Source organism: Alexandromys fortis, unplaced genomic scaffold (genome assembly GCF_014885135.2).
Source record: "Alexandromys fortis isolate MF-2015 unplaced genomic scaffold, M_Fortis_MF-2015_v1.1 scaffold_100_3062768_6864082, whole genome shotgun sequence".
In the NCBI taxonomy this organism is placed as follows: Eukaryota; Metazoa; Chordata; class Mammalia; order Rodentia; family Cricetidae; genus Alexandromys; species Alexandromys fortis.
The window spans coordinates 2,539,374-2,558,028 of NW_026067993.1; the positions used below are offsets into that span (position 1 = coordinate 2,539,374).

General features: G+C 46.7%; 1 long non-coding RNA gene across 4 annotated transcripts in view; it reads right to left on the reverse strand.

The window, feature by feature from the left end:
* LOC126512316 (uncharacterized) overlaps positions 1–8,921 on the reverse strand; it is a 9,696-nt gene extending 775 nt beyond the window's left edge. The window contains exons 1-4 of one of the 4 annotated variants that reach the window (XR_007595005.1): positions 8,756–8,921; positions 5,033–6,461; positions 4,548–4,663; positions 219–2,751 (exon numbers count right to left, since the gene is read on the reverse strand). This is a non-coding gene — a long non-coding RNA (uncharacterized lncRNA). Of the gene's footprint in view, positions 1–218; positions 4,664–5,032; positions 6,462–8,755 lie in introns of those variants that run through there. The other 3 variants (XR_007595006.1, XR_007595004.1, XR_007595003.1) reach the window with 3 other exon arrangements.
* Positions 8,922–18,655: the final 9,734 nt, after the last annotated feature.

Here is an 18,655-nt window from a genome sequence, read left to right on the forward strand (position 1 = left end):
CTCTTTTGCATTTTAAGGCATACCCCTGGTCTTCGAGAGAGAAGCAGATACTAAGGAGCAGTGCACCACAGAGAGATTCAGGTGTGTTGGGAAAACTAAATATGTAATCAGATAGCAGCATGTTACCTAAGAAAATAGATTTGATGCTATTGCTTTCTGCTCAAGACAACTTAATCCTTTCTGGTATAAAACAAACAAGCAAAAACCCCAGAGGAAATGACGCTGGCTGGAGAGCAGCTCGGTGTTTAAAAGTGTGGACTGCTCTCACAGAGGACCTGCGTTGGTTCTCAGCACCCACATCAGGTGGTTTGCACCCATCTTCAGGGGATCAGATGCCTCTGGGCTCTGGCTGTACCTGCATCCAAGTGCATATACCCACATGTAGACAGACACAAATACAGAATTAACAGTAAAATAAATCTTAAAATGAAGCCAAAAGAAACAAGCTTTCATATGCAAAACAAGTGTACGTCGAGTATTTATCCTCAAGAAAGGAAGACCTGTGCTCAGACGAAACCCTAAGCAGGAAATTCATAGTAGCTCCAGAAAACACCATGAAATTCATAATAGCCCCAAGTTGGAAATAACCTAGGTGCCCTTCAGTAGGTGGACAAACTGAAGGGCATTCATTCACAAGATTTAACCCAGCAATAATCAGCAGCTACTGATTAGTATTCTGGATGGATCTCCTCTTTACAATGGACTTTTTAATTTTTTAAAATGTTTTATTCAGGTGACTGAGAGGTGCTTTGAGCCAGGCAAGAGGCCCTGTTCCTGTGCTGTGAGGATCCAGAAAGAATCTTTGTCCGGTGACGGATGGAGATAGAGACAGAGACCCACATGGGAGCACTGAACTGAGCTCCCAAGGCCCAGTTGAAGAGCAGAAGGAGGGAGAAGATGAGCAAGGAAGTCAGGACCGTGAGGGGTTGGTCCACCCACTGAGACAGTGTGCCTGATCTATTGGGAGCTCACCAAAGCCAGCTGGATGGGACTGAATGGGCATGGGCTCAAACTGGACCCTCTGAATGTGGTTGACAATTGGGGCAGACTGAGAAGCCAATGATAATGGCACATGGATCCTATGAAGCAGTAGTGAAGGATTCCTTGGCAATGGATGTTCACTGGGCAGCACTATTCTAACATCAATGATAACTGATCACCATATTATATTGTAGTAGAGTTTGACAGAAAGCTAACATCTGGGAACGCTAGGTAAAAAGGTGTACAGAATGGCCATATAATTTTTCCAACAGCAATCCTGTTGACATAAAAGGCTGCTTTCAAATAAAAGTTCAGAGTTGACCCCAATGGTGATGGTGGTGGCAGAATGACCAGGCTGTCTGTAGACATGCATGAGTGAGAAACGAAAGCCAAAGAACTGCTTTACCTTCCTCATTCTCCATCATGGTCATATCTCCTGGCCGATCGGATGCTCTCAGGCCTCTCTCTGGAGGACAGCGTCTCTCTCCTTTACTCCTTGCTTGATGACAAGGGAATTCTCCATCCATTGTCCATTGCTGATCTGGGGTTTGTCTGCTCTAATCTCTGGACATTGTGAGGCAAAGCAGACACTCACGGAAGACTTGCAGGAGCCGAATTGTACCACTCATTGAGACTAAATTTGGAGAAACTACACAAACATTTTTTTATTTTACAAAATTCTTCAAGGTAGGAGGGAGGTGGGATGGGCAGTATGGGGTTGAACTAAATATGAGCTTGCCTGCGAAACCCATGGGATTAATAAAGAGTAGGAACAAAAAGTGAAGGAACATTGGCTTCTAGTGTGAAGACATTGTTCTCTCACGTCCTTCAGACCATATCCTCATCAGCCCTACGCCCACATTGCTCACCCTCAGAGGTGAGTCTGGTACAAAGCAAGGTCATGAACCCTTGTGCTTATGGAGTGAGCCTTTGCAAATAGAGCTAACATCGTCAGTTGCTCTCTCCTTCTCCTGGGGCCTCTTGCCTCATTCTTGCTATGGGCTGTCCTCCGAAGATAAAGATGGGCCTGGGAAATCTGCTGCGTCCTGGGGCCCAGCTGAGACGAACCTGTCTGGAATCTGACATCAGTGATGGGGTCTCCCTCTGCTGGCCTTGTAGACAGTTCCTATAGCAATGGGCTCCAGGGTTTGAATACTGGATCAGAGTGAAGTCCAGCTTGGGGGTCAGGGAGAGGACTATAGCTACAACATCTCTTCTTTTCTTTCCATCCCACCCTTCCTTTCTCTTCCCCGTCTTCCTTACCAACTGCAAGTTTCCTCTATGTGCTTTTGTGGTGGTTGTTGTCCATCTACTGCTTCTCTTGTCTTCTTCTGTCTCTCACTTTTACTTTAGGCAGATGATACCGGTTCCATAACTCAGCTCATGGGTCCCACCTCACACTGTGTCTTTAACCTTTCCCCAGTTCCCTCTCCACTGCTTCTTGAACATGCCAGTGGGTACTGGTCTCAGGGCCTTTGTACACGCTATTTCTGTTGCTCCCATTACCTCATACAGCCACACGCCTTGTTTTCCTTGCTAGAGCCTACTTTTAAAAACCTTTTCAAAGACACTGTCCCCACTCCTCTCCCAGTGCACTCACCCAATTCTCTGTGCTCTCTGGTCCACACATGGTGCGCATGGATCTCTTCAGCTTGGTCTACTCTTGTCTCTTACTCAGTGTCTGCCTTGCACAAACCAGATCACAAGTTTGATGGAGGGCAGGACTCGGTGTCTGTTTTTGTGCACTTCTGAGCATATCTAGGACAGAGCCTGGCAGGATAAATGTGGTAAGAGAGCAAATATGATTCTTTTTAGTGATAGGTAAAACACACACACATATACTATTTTACTACTATAAATTAAGTCTATTAAATATTTTATTGGTTCAACTGCCATTATTACCTAGACTTGAGATAAACATATTAAGTGTTTTATAGATGCCCTTATTTCTGCAGTGCCTGTGACTTTGCAAAGGCTCCTGGGTGGGAGATTTTGAGGATCCAGGTCAGGCATAGCTTCTTGTAAACAAGACAAGACAGCATTTCCCCTTTTTGTCTTGATGTGGTGTCTTGGGAAGTGAAGTAGTTTGCGCACTCCCAGTGGACCTCGTGGGATTATTGAGCTAGTTTAAGAGCACCATGACACAGACGTGCCAAGATTCAAAGGCAAGTCACACACATATGCAAATCACTGCCAAGTCAGAACACCTCTGGTTCTGCCCCACACCAAGAGGGGAATTGAAGAGCGGGCTCCTCTTGGTAACAGAGACTCCTTATGGGGCAAGGAAAGCCAGGGATTGTCTTCATGGGGACTGGGAACTGCTCAGAGAAAAAGGACCTTATGAAATCTGAATGCTATTTGGGAGCTTATCAGTAAGGAAAGGCAAGCAGAGGCTGTGGTGTCATGGAATATTCCTTCCTTTCTTCCATTCCCCCAAGCTCTGAGCTGTTGTATCTCTTGCTGGGTATTATTGACAGAGGAAATGCTGATTCATGGGCCTGAGTTACAGGAAACTTTGTTTCCTGGTGAAGAAACAAGCTTGGCGGAGCTGCCAGCCCCCTCCCTGCCAGTTGCTGCCACTTGCCCCCGCTCTGGGCCCTCACCCAGGCGGTCTAAGGAGGGGCAGGGCTCAGTCAAGCTTAGCCAGTGAGGTCACTTTCCCTGGCCCAGCTCCTCACCATGCTTCGCTCTTGGCCTCTCTGCTCTGACCTCACAGAACCTTTCGAGCCCATCTCCCTTGCTCCCTGCTTGCTCCATCAGCTGCCGTCACGAATGAGCATGCCAGGCTCCCTGAGCCTCTTGGATGTCCCAGTCTGTGCCATGGCTCCTCATGTTCCCTGCCTGAACTGGCCCCTCTGTTGGCCCACTGAGATCCGACTCCTACGTCAGCTCAGCACAGCTGCTCTGCTCCATGAGGCCTGCCCCACTTCCTCCTGTTTATTGGTATTCTTTTTAGTGGGGGTGTTTCCAAATCTTCCTCCATTTGCGTAACTTACGAGGTCGAGCAAGTTATGCAAATGGATTCCTCCTAAGAAGCCCCAGCTTCTCCATCTTTGAGCTCCCCGCTACCTCTTGTAGGGCTGTGCATGTTACATTTGTTGAACACAGAAGAAGGTCAATCGGTGGCTTTGAACGTCCCTCTCTACTCATCAGATGCAATGAAGACTCCGAGGCCAAACAGGCACTAGCTGAGCTTGCCAACATCACAAGATAGACAGCGGCAGGCTGGGATCAATGTTTTTCTGAAAGGCCTCATGGTCTAATTGAAAACGGTCTGCTAGTTAGTATAATCTGAAGTTCAGGTTACATTATTATTAAGTGTGCAGGGAATGAATAAATGTGAATGAATGTAGGGAATGAATTAAGTGTGTAGGGGATGAATAAATGAATCCTCCAGCCAGCTGATAGACATCGGCTCAGCACCGGGCAGTCAGCACCAGGCAGCTCTTTCTGTGGTCTGGTCTGCTCTGTTTTCTGACCCCCACGTGCGGCAGGAGATAACTGATTCAGATGGAGAGAAATCCATCTGATTATAAAAACCCATGCAAGGCAGTCGAAGCTTAAACCTGTAAGTACAATACAGTCGTGTTCCTCCTGCGGTTGGACATTGCTGTTTTCTTGGACTGGAAAGCAGATATTCAGCAAGGAAGAATCGAACAGCTCTGAAGTAAGTCTCTTCTCACTAGATGGGAAGAGAAATGAGGAGAGTTGGGTGTGTGTTCTCGGACCCTGGAAGGCTGGGGACGAAGGCCATCTGCCAACACCGGAAGCTCTTGCCAGGGTGGAGTGGGGGTAGGTGAAGTGAGGGTGTAGGTTTCTCATAAACACAATTCGAGAAAAGCGTAGATGCTGTGACCAGTCCCCTGACCCCAGTCACTCTGCCAGCTCCACCTCTTCCAAAGGATGAGAGTCATATCAGTGCCTGCCTAGGTCACATGGGGGGGGGGGTGCCATCACTAAAATAAGGAACCAAAATGAAGCTTGCAAGCTGTGAGGGGCCCGCAGGAATCTGACTCCCCACGCTGGGCATTGCTTCAGCACAATAGTGTACCTGATGGCAGGAGATGTTGTCTCGAAGACAGGAGGAGAGGCTGGGAGAAAAGGGGACGAGTTCTGAAGAACAGCTTGCTTGTCACAGTGCAGTGTGAACGAGAGACCTAGGTAAGGAGACAGCTGGGGGAGTCCTGGAACTTCTGTCCTCTTCCCAGGTCCTGGTTTTCTGTCTTCTGAGGAGATGGTCATAAAACTCTCTCCCAAAGAAAGCTGCCCACGTGCTGGGATTGGGGATGGCATGTCCAGGCAGGGTTTGTGGGAGGAGTTGGGTGGGGAGAAAGTGTTCAGCATTCCACAGCAGTTACAGTTACAAAGAGATGGGAATAGGTGGGATTTGAGAAACCAGTGGGGGAGACACAGGCTTTAAGGTTTAACTGGCAGGAATTTCCATAGATTGGGCTGTGGGGAAATCTTTCAAGTACAGACAGGAAAAAAAAATGGCTTCTCAGAGGAGACTCACGAACCCCGTGACAGATGGGCAGGGTTCCATGTCAGCAGAGAACTGTCAGCCCTCAAAACTCAGTAGAATGTTTCCTCAGGAGGAGACCTACCCCGCTTCCTGCTGCTGACAGACCACATCTCTCATCTTAAAGGAATAAGAGATAGATTATTCTGGAACCATTTTGAGTAATCATGGCGTGGAACACAGATTTCGGTTACCCAAATTCCATGTTCCAATGTGGAAGCTGTTTCAGAGGGTTCTCATAGATTTATAGAACAAAGACAGTCACGCATTGAGGCAAGTTTAAAACACATGGGTGGGTGCACCAGAGGGAGGGACAGCAAGATGGGGAAGCTGTTTTATAACCCCAAGATGATACCTGATGACATTCTTAGCTCTCAGAGTGGGTGTTAGGTCAGATACGAAGTGGGCCAAGGAGCAGCTGTTCCAGAAGGTTAAAACTAGCCCAACAGAGAGTCATTACCCTCTGAACTTAACAAAATTCCAGCCTCTTCACAGTACTGAAATTCCTACCGGGCCATCAGTCTCTGCAGACACAGAAACGCCTTCCAGGAGTTGTAGGTTCCCAGGCAGACGCAGCTTCTTTTCAGGATATATTCCCACCGCCCCACCACTCACTGGTAGCACACCTATTGATTTCTTTAATAAAGTCTTTCTCCGGGAGGACTGGATAGTAAGTGTGGCCTGGCACTGAGGGGCTCTTGCACACTCCCACCAGTGAGCCTTCCCTGAATGACACTGAGGAGAAGAGGCCCCTGCTCGCCCTCCAGCCTCCTTTCTCCAGGAGCTGCAAATTAAGACGAGGTTTGCGCTCCCACGGTGCTTGTACCTTAGCACATGTGTTGTTTGGAGCTCTCCCAACCGAGAAGGAAAGGCAGGGTTTCCTTTTCATCTGCAAAGGATTTGCCTACTTCCATACAGCTTTTTCTGCAGGAACTTTTTCCAAGGGTGAGCCGAGGCATTCCTGGAATGGATGGAACACCCGGTCACTGAGAGCTTGAGAGATTCCCATCAGCGCTTAAGGGACCACCTGACCCGGGAGAATGCATCCCCAGGAGGAAGAGTCAGTGGGAGGAAGCATTTGGGCTGTGCTGCCTTGATCTCATTAGTCGTGGGGTTAATCCTGACATTAATGTACATTCATTTGCTGTTTGGTCTTCTGTTGTGATTTTTCCGTTTCTTTTTTCAGTGCTGGGGATTGAACTCAGGACTCCACAGATGCTAGGCATATGCTCTAGCACTTAGCGGCAACCCAATTCCTAGTTCCATTCTTTAAACCGAGGGTTGCTCTACAGATCTTGATGAGGATTTAGCATTATTTCCACTGAATTGCAGGTCTAGTCTGTGTACGTAAGTTCTGAGGCCTCCTCTTGATTGGATTATAGTTGCAAGTTCAGGCCCCATGATCAAGTCCAAAGAAGACAGAAAACTATCAAATATCTATCTGCACCTGTGAGCCTGTATATGTAAACAAACCACTCTTGAAGGGCAAGTGGCTAATTCACAGTGGGGGTCGGGATTCCTTGCTTTTGTCTTTATTTTCATTTTGTATTGCATATCACCCCCACTATGGCTGCTCTCGAGCTCCCAATATGATAGCTACTGGCCCCTGGGAAGAGGTGTCAAGAGCCAGTTCTCAATAACTGGTAACAAATTGACCCTAGCACAAGACCTGTCAAGAGTCAGAACAGACAGACACACAAAGACTCAGAGGGAGGAAGCAGAGGAGTGAGGACTCAGATGGGGAGTTTGGTAGGCATGTGTGTGTTTGGGTGCGAGAAGTATCGGCAGTAAGTGATGATTGGCCAGCCATAGCTGGCATCAAGTATTCAGTTTGTCTAATTAATGTCCATCCTTAGGAAAGTAGCAACTGTTCACCACACAATGCTTGTGATACTCTGTGGTACAGAGTCTATATCCATGTCAATTTTTAGAGACCCTCTATAAGGTCACTTTCCTTGTTTGACAAGCCAGGAGATTGAAACCTCATCAGGTAAAGATGAAGCAACAGATAATTCAAGCCTGGGGTTTGCCACCATTCTATCCCTGGGTTGGGGAACAAGGTGCTGGACCACGCTGGCTTCTTAAATAGTTCAGACAAGGAGAATTGATGGTTTTATAGGAATGAAGACAGAATGAGATAAACCAGTGATTCAGAGTACGTGGCAGAAAGGGAGGAACTTGAGTCCAATTTCTTAAAGTCTTCCTAAACCCAAAACAAAGTCAAGGCCATCAACTGTGAAGTAGGGCTGAGCACAAAATTAGGATCGCTCTAGATGTCAGCCAATCAATGTATTGATAACAAAGTTCTTGCTGAAGCAGTTGAATTTCTGAGATAGGGACTGAGGTAGAATGATTCCAGATATGCACTTGGCATCTACAGTACTTCAAGACAAAATATGGTCCAGGAAGCGGCCTTGAAATTGCTCAGGTGTACCTTGTTCACGTATATTCTATGGCCAGGCATCGTTCCCTGGTATTGTTGAGGCCAATCACAGCTGTTGGCAGTGTAAGGCATGAGGACTGAAGGAGGGGGAAGTAGAGTAGTAGTTTGACAGATGAAGATCCAGGTGAGCTAGGGATTGGGAAAACGGTACTCCAAAGTATAAAGTACATGGCCAGGACCCTGGGTCTAGGATGAGAGCCGGAAAGATAGAGAAAAGGCCGTAAAGTCCTGGGAAGATCAGCTTCCAGGAGGAAGTTGAGAAGAAGGCTCGGGTCTGAAGGCCCTCTAAGGAGGTTTCCTCTTTTATAGATAAGAAATGTATAATCTCTGCTTTTCCATGTTTTGCATGTTGAGTTTCAGAGGAACAAGAGGAACTTAGGCTCTCAAGAAAAGAAAACCCAGTGGAGCCCTTGGTGGTGGGATGTTATGAAAGACAAATAGCAGATACTCCCCACCCTCCAACCCCTCCACCCCCCAGGCCACAAGGGGAAAACCCCACTGTCGTTCTCCATAAACCTCTGATCATGTGACGCTTGTGGCCAAAATCTGTGCCAGTTACACCAGGTGGGGATTTCTTTCCCGACAGCCCCCTCCGGGTATGAATGGTGGCAATGTCCTTGTTTTAAATAGGCACCAGGGGACAGGCGTGACTCCCTGATACACTGCAAAGTCTGAGCCTGTATCATTAAAGCTCATGGAATGGTGTTTAAAATCTGAGACTGAAGGTGGGAGAGATGGCTCCGGGGTTATCAGCACATTTTACTCTTCCGGAGGACCCACTTTTAACGCCCAGCACCCGCATGGTGACTCACCACTGCAACTCCACTTCCAGTGGATCTGTGGCCCTCTTCTGGTCTCCTTGGGCATCAGAAATGCACACAGTACAGAGACACACATGCAAAGCACCCATGCATTTAAAGCTAAAAGAAAACTAAACTAAACTAAAATAAAATAAAATTTGAGGTAAATATTGGTGATTCTTTGTCACTTGGCTTTGACCCTCTCTGGCTACTGAGAATGACCCAGAAGTAAACATGACCTTCTGGCTGCTGAGAGTGAAGTAAACAGATGTCGCTGCTCCCAAGGACAGAACAATTGACCAGCTGCAGCTGACATGTGGAGTGTTGCTTGCTCTAGCACATGGGACACCAGCAATGGGAAAGGTGCGCCCAGACGCAGAGCTGATGAACTTGCAAGGTTGGCAACACAGTGGAAGTGACTTGAATGCTCTGTTTAGGGGGTGGCCACTCAGATGGGCAGAGACCTTGAGAGGGATCCCCCCAGCGGGCCAGCCTCCCGAGGAGGCAGCATGCTTCTGTGGAATGAGGCAGCACGCTTCTATGGAATGCGTTTCTAAGATGGCTCTCCCCAGTGAGTGAATTTACCACTCACAGCTCAACATCGCGGCTCACAGTTGAAATCTGGGGAGAGCAAATGGTGCTGGGGAAGAAGAGCCAGTGCTTGCTCTGGCTTCTTCCACTGGCTGAGCAGGTGGCTTCAGGAGTATCCCTTACTCTCCCTAGGGCCTGTGTTTGGCGGGCAGGCCTAGTCTTTCCAATATTTCCTCTGGCTAATGACGAGAATCTGAGCAGCTCAGAGATCCTTGTAAGCCTTGAAAGAGTGCAAAAGCATTGTTGGAGGTGAGAGGTAAATTGTTTAACTTCATAGGTAGCAATGTGCTGTCTAGTCAGAAATTCCCCCCAAGAATCAGTGTTAAGGGGTAACAAGAAGGGGCCCCAGAAAGCATAGAAAGCAGCCCAAACCTGACACGGAGCCTTGAATGCAAGCCCCGCCCCCCACCTCAAGCATTGGCTTCACCTGCCACTGCTAGCGATTAGCACCAGGCCTACCACCACTGTGGGTTTCCTGCCCTGCTGCTCCAGGGCCTGACCCCTCCCAGCCTCATTCTTAGGGCCGCCTCCTCATTCCCTGTGAGGAGCAGCTGTGCATAATCCCCTCTGTCCTTCCTGCCCCTGCCCGGGACTCCCACCTGCCCCTTCTGATTCTCGGAGCCAGCAGCTGGTCAGTGAACAGGGGCCAAATGTGCAGAACAGATGTGAAAAGCATTGGCCGGCACGTGCGGGGAGGCTGGTTGTCCAGCCCAGGCCTTCTGATGGCTTCCTGTCAACTGGCCGAAGGCTGGGAAGTCACGTTCAGGGGCCCTGTGGGAGAAAGTTCCCATGCTACCCTGGTTTGGTCCCTTTCCCTGGCTGGCATTTCTCCCCACTCCTTTTTTTTTTTTTTTTAACCTCCTCCGACTTCTCAACCTATGTTTGTTTCTCTCTAACTCTCCCTCCTTGATCAAGCTCCCGAGCATGTCAAGGATGATATTTTTAAAAGGCTAAAATATAGGCTTCGAAAGAGGTTTGCAGACTCGGTTCTTCCAGATTTATAAAAGACATAACAATAGGTCAGAAACCAGCCAGCACAATAACAGCCGGGCTTCACCGCAGCCTGCCCCGACCTAGGTTCTTAACGCTATCACTTCCTTCCTTTCTTAGTCAGTGGCATGCAGAAGTCAGGGTGATTCTCAGAAGCAGGTATCCTTGCCAGCAGGCAGCTTTGCTTTTCTAGACAATTGGCTAATTCTCCTCACTGCCACCCACCTCTCTAAGTGGGGGCGACCTAAGAACATCAGCAGTTAACCCGAGAGAGTCTTGAGACAGACCAGAGCCCTGGGGAGACCAAAACCTTGTGGAAAACAAAATTAGCAGGCCAGGCATAATGACCTGAAGGTTGTTCAGATTTTAGGTTCTATGGGCGTTTACCTTATCGACATGAGCAGAACCAGTTGCAGCTTCCACAAAAATGAAAAGCAGTGGCAGTAACAGAAGTTTAGGGATTTTTTTTACAGGTGCTTTAAAAAAATACAAGGTCTTACCTGGGCAGTGGTGGCACATGCCTTTAATTCCAGCACTTAGGAGGCAGAGGCAGGAGGATGCCTGAGTTTGAGACCAGCTTGGTCTACACAGTTACTTCCAGGGCAGCCAGGACTACAAAGAGAAACCAAACCAAACAAAAACGAAACAAATGAACAAAAGATTATGCCTCCCTACATTACCATATGAATCCATAGGCACACATAACATGCCTTTTACAGGTGTTCACTGAACAGAAAACACAACAAGTAAGACCTAATCTGGATTTTGTCTACTGCTTGAGAGGTCAAGGACATATTTATGAAATGTTAAATTGTAGGGATGGGTTTCTTATTTTTGCCCTGACTTCTAGGAGACTCCGGGGTGAATCTCATGCTCAGCCCAGTAATGATTCTAATGTTTGCCACTGGCATCTCCTTTGACTTTTATCAAAATTTCTATGTCCATTTTTTAATACCCCTTGCATATAACTCATTCTGTGATGTCAACTGACCAGTGTTCTTTATAGAAAAATTAGAGGGCATAATAAAGAAAGGAAATCCCATAAAAAAAAAAAAACCTCGACTAATGGTGGAAAGGATTTCTAACACCCCTCTCTGCCTTCAGTGGGTTGGCTGTGTCTTTACTGTATGATTCTCATGATACCACACACTCCCTGATCATCTGCCTCCCTGGAGCTGTGTGTTTAGTGAGATTCTGTTTAAAAAAAATACAGCTTTAGGGTTAATTTTAGAGGCAGCAGAATGAGGTTTTCCATACCCTTCCTCCCCCCCCTTCTCTTTTTAAAGGAGACTACTGATTAAGCCTGCAGTTGGGGCTGCCCCCCCCCCCCGTTAGTCGGCCGCCTGCTTCTTTGTTGATGGGTGAGAGGTTCTGGGCTCCTCTTTCCTTCAAGAAGCCTGTCATAAATTTTTTTCTCTTCCTCTACATTGTTCTCTCCCTCTTCCTGAATAATGCCCAGTAATGCTCTCCTACATAAATAATAACCACTTACATTTACATAAGCACTGCTAACATTGACGCATTCTTTCCAAAAAGGATTTAAGATGGACGTCGTGGAGGATTTTTAAGTTTTACAATGCACTCTCGGATGTTATTGCTGCCGTTATGAACTAATAATTTATCGTGCATTTACCATGTGCCAGGCACTAGGCAAGGGCTTTTTGTACACTCTCTAATTTAGACCTGCCGGTAATCCTATAGAGAAGCCACTCACATTACTCTCTTTTTGAATGCAAATAGACAAAGAGGCCCTGGGTCTTGCCCATGGTCACACAGCCAGAAAGGGAGCAGGGCCCCAGGCTGGAAAGCCAGGAGACAAAGTTCTGATTTTTGGATCACAGTATCCCTTTGGGCCATTGCTCAACCCTAGGAAAGGGACAGAGCAGGGAGGCCCGCCATGTCTTGCAATTGAGAGGAAAGGGAAGAGGCATTGGAGAGCGCTTAGAGACCCATTTACTCCTTTCAACCATGCTAGGAGGTAGAGACAGGCTTCTATATCACCAGTGTGGGGATAGAACTTACCAGTCCTGAATTAACTCACACAAACACTCAGATGAGAAAGCAAGGTATCACTCAGGGTCTATTTGACTCCAAAGTCCTTATTTTTTTCTGCTGATTTGGAGAAACTGACACAAGCTCACTATCACATGGTGGCTATCCAAAAACACCCCCGAATTTGATCAAAATTGACTTTCTTCAAGGTCTTTGTACAAATTCTGGCATTCGATTGGGGGCTGTTTTTCCATGTGACCTTGATGCTGGGGGACTTGACCAGGCAAAAGGCAACTGAGTTCCCATCTCTTTCAGAAGAGAAAGTGGCAGCTTTGGGGACAAGGCTCGTTTGGAACACCGGCTCCTGCAGCTAACTAAAAGCTGTGCTGGAGCTGCCCTCTTCATTCCTTATGAATCTTCGACCTCATTAAATAGGAAAAAGCAAACGGAATCTTTTGATTTTCTTTCTGCAGATTCTTCAGGGGATGAGAACGGTGAACAAGTAAGAGACGTTCCTAGAACTGCCAGCCTGCATCCTGTCGTGACATTGCTGGAGCAGAGGAAAGCTCGCCCTTCTCCACTGTTTCTGCAGAGACAAACCAATGACACCGACTCTTATTGACTCTAGGGTCCAGGTCTCTCATCTCTTTTCTGCCACTACAGAGACGGAGAAATCATTTACAACACCAAGCACAGTGGACAAAGGTTACTTGGTTTTGGTTTTGAGACAGGGTCTCACTACATCACTCTAGCTGGCCTAGAACTCAATACGTAGACCAGACTGGTCATAGAGATCCAGACAAATCTGCCTCCCAAATGCTGAGATTAAAAGCATGTGCCACCATGCCCTGCCAAGCAGCTGTTTGGAGGATAGCACTCCTCTTTTTGTTGGTTTTTTTCAGACAGGGTTTCTCTGTAGCTTTGGAGCCTGTCCTAGAACTCACTCTGTAGACTAGGTTAGTCTCAAACTCACAGAGATCCGTCTGTCTTTTGCTCCTGAGTGTTGGGGTTCAAGGCGTGTGTCATCACCACCCAGCAGGGTAGCTCTCCTGTGGGCTCTTTCTCAGATACCTGAAGCAAACCCTAGGTCATGGTCACAAGGTTCCAGGCTGAAAGGAACAGAAAACTTGATAGACTTTCCACATGACCTCTAGGCAGATTAAGAACATTATTCTGATATTTACACATGTCTAGATGTCGTGCTTGCTTCAGGTGCCTGAGATGATCAACAGTAGGTCAGGGACAATGTGCCCATACCATGAAGATGAGTAGAATTTGGAGCATATGGTGTGAGGGCAGCTGACATTTTTAGTTTGGGCTCAAGGTCCACTTGCAGGCATCCAGTGGTCCCAAGCACATTGTTAGCAGCTTGGTATGAATCACATCTAATGCTCCCAAGGACCCTTTAGCATAGCTGTCATCTTCATTCCAGAGGGGAGACAGGAGAGGCCCCCAAATGATCCTCTTCTCCATGGCTATTGGCTCGGGCCAAGTTAATGGAGTACAGTAGGAAGAATTTTAGTTTTTCAGGCTATCAGAACTGCAAGAAATAGCAGAGATCTTGTCTACTTTTGAGGCTAACACTGGAAAGCGATCAGAACTAGGAATGTGCGTAAGAGTGCTTAACGCCGCAGAGTAGACCTAACACACCCCACCAGTCCTCTGGGCCGTCCCTACAGAGTGGACCAGCTTTTCCTCTTAGTAACAACAGGGATGAAGCTGCCATCTGGGATGGATGGACCAAATGCCACAGCCTGCTCTGGCTCTAAGCAGCCATCACCACTGTCATGGCATTTTCATGTCTCACTTCCAAATGGGAAGAGTGGAGCCTTGAGTTCGGAAATAAAGCGATGACCAATGGCAAAATTGTGCCTTGGTCTCTGTGAACACGTCAAGCCTCTCAGAAGTGGGGCTCGGAAAGCAAGATGTCCATAATTTTGGAGTTTCATCTTAGCTATCATACAGTGATGAATCTTTTTGAAGCAGTTATCAATTGTTTTTCTCATTCTTGATTTTTTTTTCTCCAAAGTGCTAGGGGTTCCAGAGGCAAGGTCCTTTCCAAGGGCTCTTGACTTAGCTCACAGATCTCTTGGGACTTCACTCATGGCCAAAGCGATTGCTTTGACTCTGTAAATCAGAAATTGGACAGGATGCCTTGTGGGACCCGGCTGCAGCACACTGTATGAGATAGTTGAGAAACAGCAGGTCTGAATGACAGGGGTGGTGGAGCCCATATCAAAAGTCACATGTCACTTGTTGTCCATGTGACCATTGACCCTGAAAAATTGGCCCTGTTGCTATATTGGTAACCATAGCCATTTGCGAGAACACAGAATAAGTGGTCTTCTAAACATCAGCTAGAGAGTAGCTTGCTATCGCTGACTAATGACCGCTTTGCGGTGATCTATCTGCTTCATAGATATCAAAGAGGGATTTGAAGCTCAGCATTTTCTTATACAGTCAGTGAAATGTGTGCGTATGATTTCACTGGCTCCCAAAAGGGCCTCTGAAGTAGATGGGAGAGAGATCTGCCTTATGTATCAGTCAGGGTTCTATTACTGTGACGAAATACCATGGCCCAAAGTAACTTGTGAAAAAAGTTTTATTTGGCTCACTTATCCCAAGTCACAATTCGTTGAGGGAAGAAGCCAAGGTAGGAACTCAAACTGGGTGGGAATCCAGAGTCAGGGGCTGATGCAGAGGCCATGGAGGAGTGCTGCTTACTGGCTTTCTCCTCATGGCTTGCTCAGTCTGCTTTCTTATATGACCCAAGACCACCAAAATGGGCTTGCCCCTACTACATCAATCATGAATTAAGAAAATGCTCCACAGGTTCGCCTATAGCCCAATCTTATGTATGCCTTTTATCAATTGAAGTCCCCTCTTCTCCAATGACTACAGTTTATGTCAAGTTGACATAAATCTAGCCAACACCATGGACCCTTGTCAACTTGACACAAAAGCACACCACTGTTAAAACATAACCCTTCCTTTCTTGTTTATCTCCAGAATCACACATTACTATCAAAGTTACAATATAAAACATTTTATCCACTTAAATGTCCCATAGCCTTACACATTCAAACACTTTAAAGGTTGTCTCTTTAAAAAATCTCCAGTGTCCTTTTAAACATAAAATCTCTGCAAAACTCCAAAACCTCTTTACAAGTCCAAAGTCTCTCAACTGTGGGTTCCAGCAAAATCAAAAATAAATACTTTCTTATTCCAAGAGGGAAGAATCTGGGCACAGGCACAATCGGATCAAAATCAAACCAAACTCCACTAGCGTAAATAAATCAATGCTCGGTGTCTGGGATTCACTCGTGATCCTTCGGCCGCCTCCAAAGGTCATTTCTCTGGCTCCACCCTTTGCTGCACACACAGATTGTCTCGAGTTCAGGCTGTCCATTCTAAAGCTGTTCTTAGCATTGGGGGGGTCACCCCTGCTACTGGCATCTCTAAAATTCTGGGGTAGTCTCTTGTCATGGAGCTGCACTTTTGCCAATAGCCTCCCCTGGGCTTTCTTCATGGTGCCAACTGTCTTCATGACCCCTTCAATTCCGGGTCTTCAACTGCTACCGAGGTTGCACCGGTGGCCTCTTAATTGTATGGAGGCCTTTTCTCAATTGAGGCTCCCTCCTCCCAGATGACTACAGCTTGTGTCGAGCTGGCATAAAACTAGAAAGTGCAGGATCTTTATTCTCATTCTGAAGGTGAGGAAATCAAGGTCCTTGCAGGTGAAACACCCAGTTCAAGGCCACAGATACAGGACAATGTCCAAAGTCCTTCCTTCTGTGTGGTATGGGATACGTTCTCCCATGGCCTTACTCCCTTGGGACTGCGAGGACCTGTGCTTCCTTGTTGGGACTGTCTGTGAAGGAATTGTTCTTTTCTCTTTCTTCCCCTCTCTTCATGACAACTCTTCCCACAGTGTAAGGCCAATACCAACCACATCCACTCCCTGATAGATTTACTTTTGTCTTCATGGTCTCTTCGGATGCTTCTTCTGCTTCAGCTATCTGTGGGCTCTGTTGTCTAGCTAGGTGCTTTTGATAGAATCACAAAAGAGAAAGAAACCAGTGACTGTTCATAGTGGAAGCTTGTTGTGTCAGGGATCAAATCTTTGTATTGTGTGTGTGTGTGTTAATCACATAATAAATAATCAGTAAGTGATGGACCAAAGGTTGCTTATGCTAAAACTCAGGCTATTCTGAAAAAAAAAAAAAAACAAGGTAGTTAAGAAATGGAAAGTAAGTTTTCAGCTTTCGATCTTCCGGGATTTCTTGAGGCAATGGATAGCTTCCCAAGCCCTGTGAATCATGGGATGGTTATAAATACTTCGGAGGCAAAGGGACTCTGGGAAGCTCTTTGTAAGATGGGTCTACCAGTACTTCTTGTTCTCAGTGTGCCTAACCTCCCCTAACGGATGCCCTGAAGAGTTGGCATGCATGCACAATTGCCTTCGTCCAGATTTTTCCTCTAACCAAGTGTCAAAAACAACTCTAGACGGAGAAAAATGAATTGGGTGAGGGGAAAAAAAAATCCACGAGTCCCAGAATAAACTCCAGTTTGGTAATGATTTATCCTGTCCCATTGTTAATTTTGCAATTAAGCAAGAGTACTTTATATGCCTGAATGACCCGTGGATTGTATCTTAATCAAATTAATGCGTCTGCAACATCAGACCGATCCAGTGCTCAGCCATTAGTATGACAAATGGACAGAGTCCATGTTTTCTCTCTCTTTTCTTTCTCTTCTTCCCTTCAAACCCTCTAGCTTGAAAGGTCAGCTACCAACAGGCTGTTGTGCTGAAGGCTGCCGTGGAATCCTATTGGTTAAAAAAAAGTGAGAAGCCAGCCCACCCGCCCCCAAGCTCCATCAAACCAACTGTAAATGTGTGTAACTCTTGAATCTGGATGAAAAAAACCATGTGGTTAATTCTTCTTGTTGTGTACTTCCTGCCACTGACATTTGTCGTTGTGGCTATGTAATGAGGTTGAGGCTGTGTAGGCGAACCCAACACAAGTGACCTATATACGCATCCCTCGTTGTCACCGTTCCTCTCCGCCATCATTCCTGGAACACCTGGGAAGCAGAAAAAGGCGACCAGGAACATCATCGAGAATTTGTACTTCCTTGTAGCAACCCTCTCAGACTCTTATGATCTACGTTGATAAGACAGCTGAAAATCTGATTCGGTTTAGTAACATGATATGCATTTTTAAGATAATAAATCATAAACAATTGTTATTTGATTCAGATAAAGGGCCTGTGGTTTGGGTCAAGGTCACTCACTCTTGAACCTTCCTGGAGCTCTACCCAACAACTTCCTGCAAGACTGTAAGTAACAGTTTCCTTGTTCTACCCAATCCGTTTTATGCACTAGACGAGACCATTTAAAACAGCATGTTAAGAGATCAAGTCACGTTCCTGCTTGAGACTCAGGTGGCTTCCCACTGTCCTCAGCACCTCCATGGAAGCTTTGAGTTCTTCCCAAGGCTTAGACGATCCTTGAGTCTAGGCCTTACCTTCCCCAGCGATGCATCTGTTTGAAATTCTTCTGCCGTTTCCTTGAGAAGTTCATACACATGTACCATGAGATGTGATCATACAGACTCCTCCCAGCTCCTTCTTAACTCTGAGTCCACTTCATTTTTAACAGCGCCTGCCCCCTCCCCCCAGTGGCCACCTCACTTTCCATCCTCAGAGGCTTCCCGCGGGCTGATCCTCCTCCTCCTCTTCTTGGTTCACAGTAATGGAGGACATCTCTTCAGACAGGACTCTTCTCTCCTACCCTGAAGAACCAGGCCATCCCTTCTGCCATTTTCCTTATGCTTGGTTCTGTGCTCTTACGTCCTGGCCTTCTAACCTTGTAAGTGTTTCTGTCCTTAATGTCAGTTTGTTTGCTAGTCCATACACCCCATATTGACTCTGCATCTTTCCCTAGTCCTGGGTGTCTGATAGGCACTTAACATTGACTTTCCTAATACTTGAATTCCTTGGCTCTTAAATTGGAGAATATACATGCTGTCCTTATTTGGCAGGTAGCCATGACATTCACACCAATGCTTGCTTTGCTTGGTACCTTTGGGATGCTGGGATGTCAGTGGGACTTGCAAGACACGTGAAAGGTTCTCTTTCTTTGTGTGTGTGTGTGTTTTCTTTTTCTCCTCTTTGGCCTCAATAGTCGGTGTCTTTCCCTTCCGACAGGCACACAGAACACACATGTCAACCACTGGACATGCTTCCCTAAAGGACTTCCTTGTCCTCTCCACAGCTTCTCAAAGGGTAAAGGAGATATTCAGAAATGGCTGAAGAAGGTACGTGGGACATCACTGC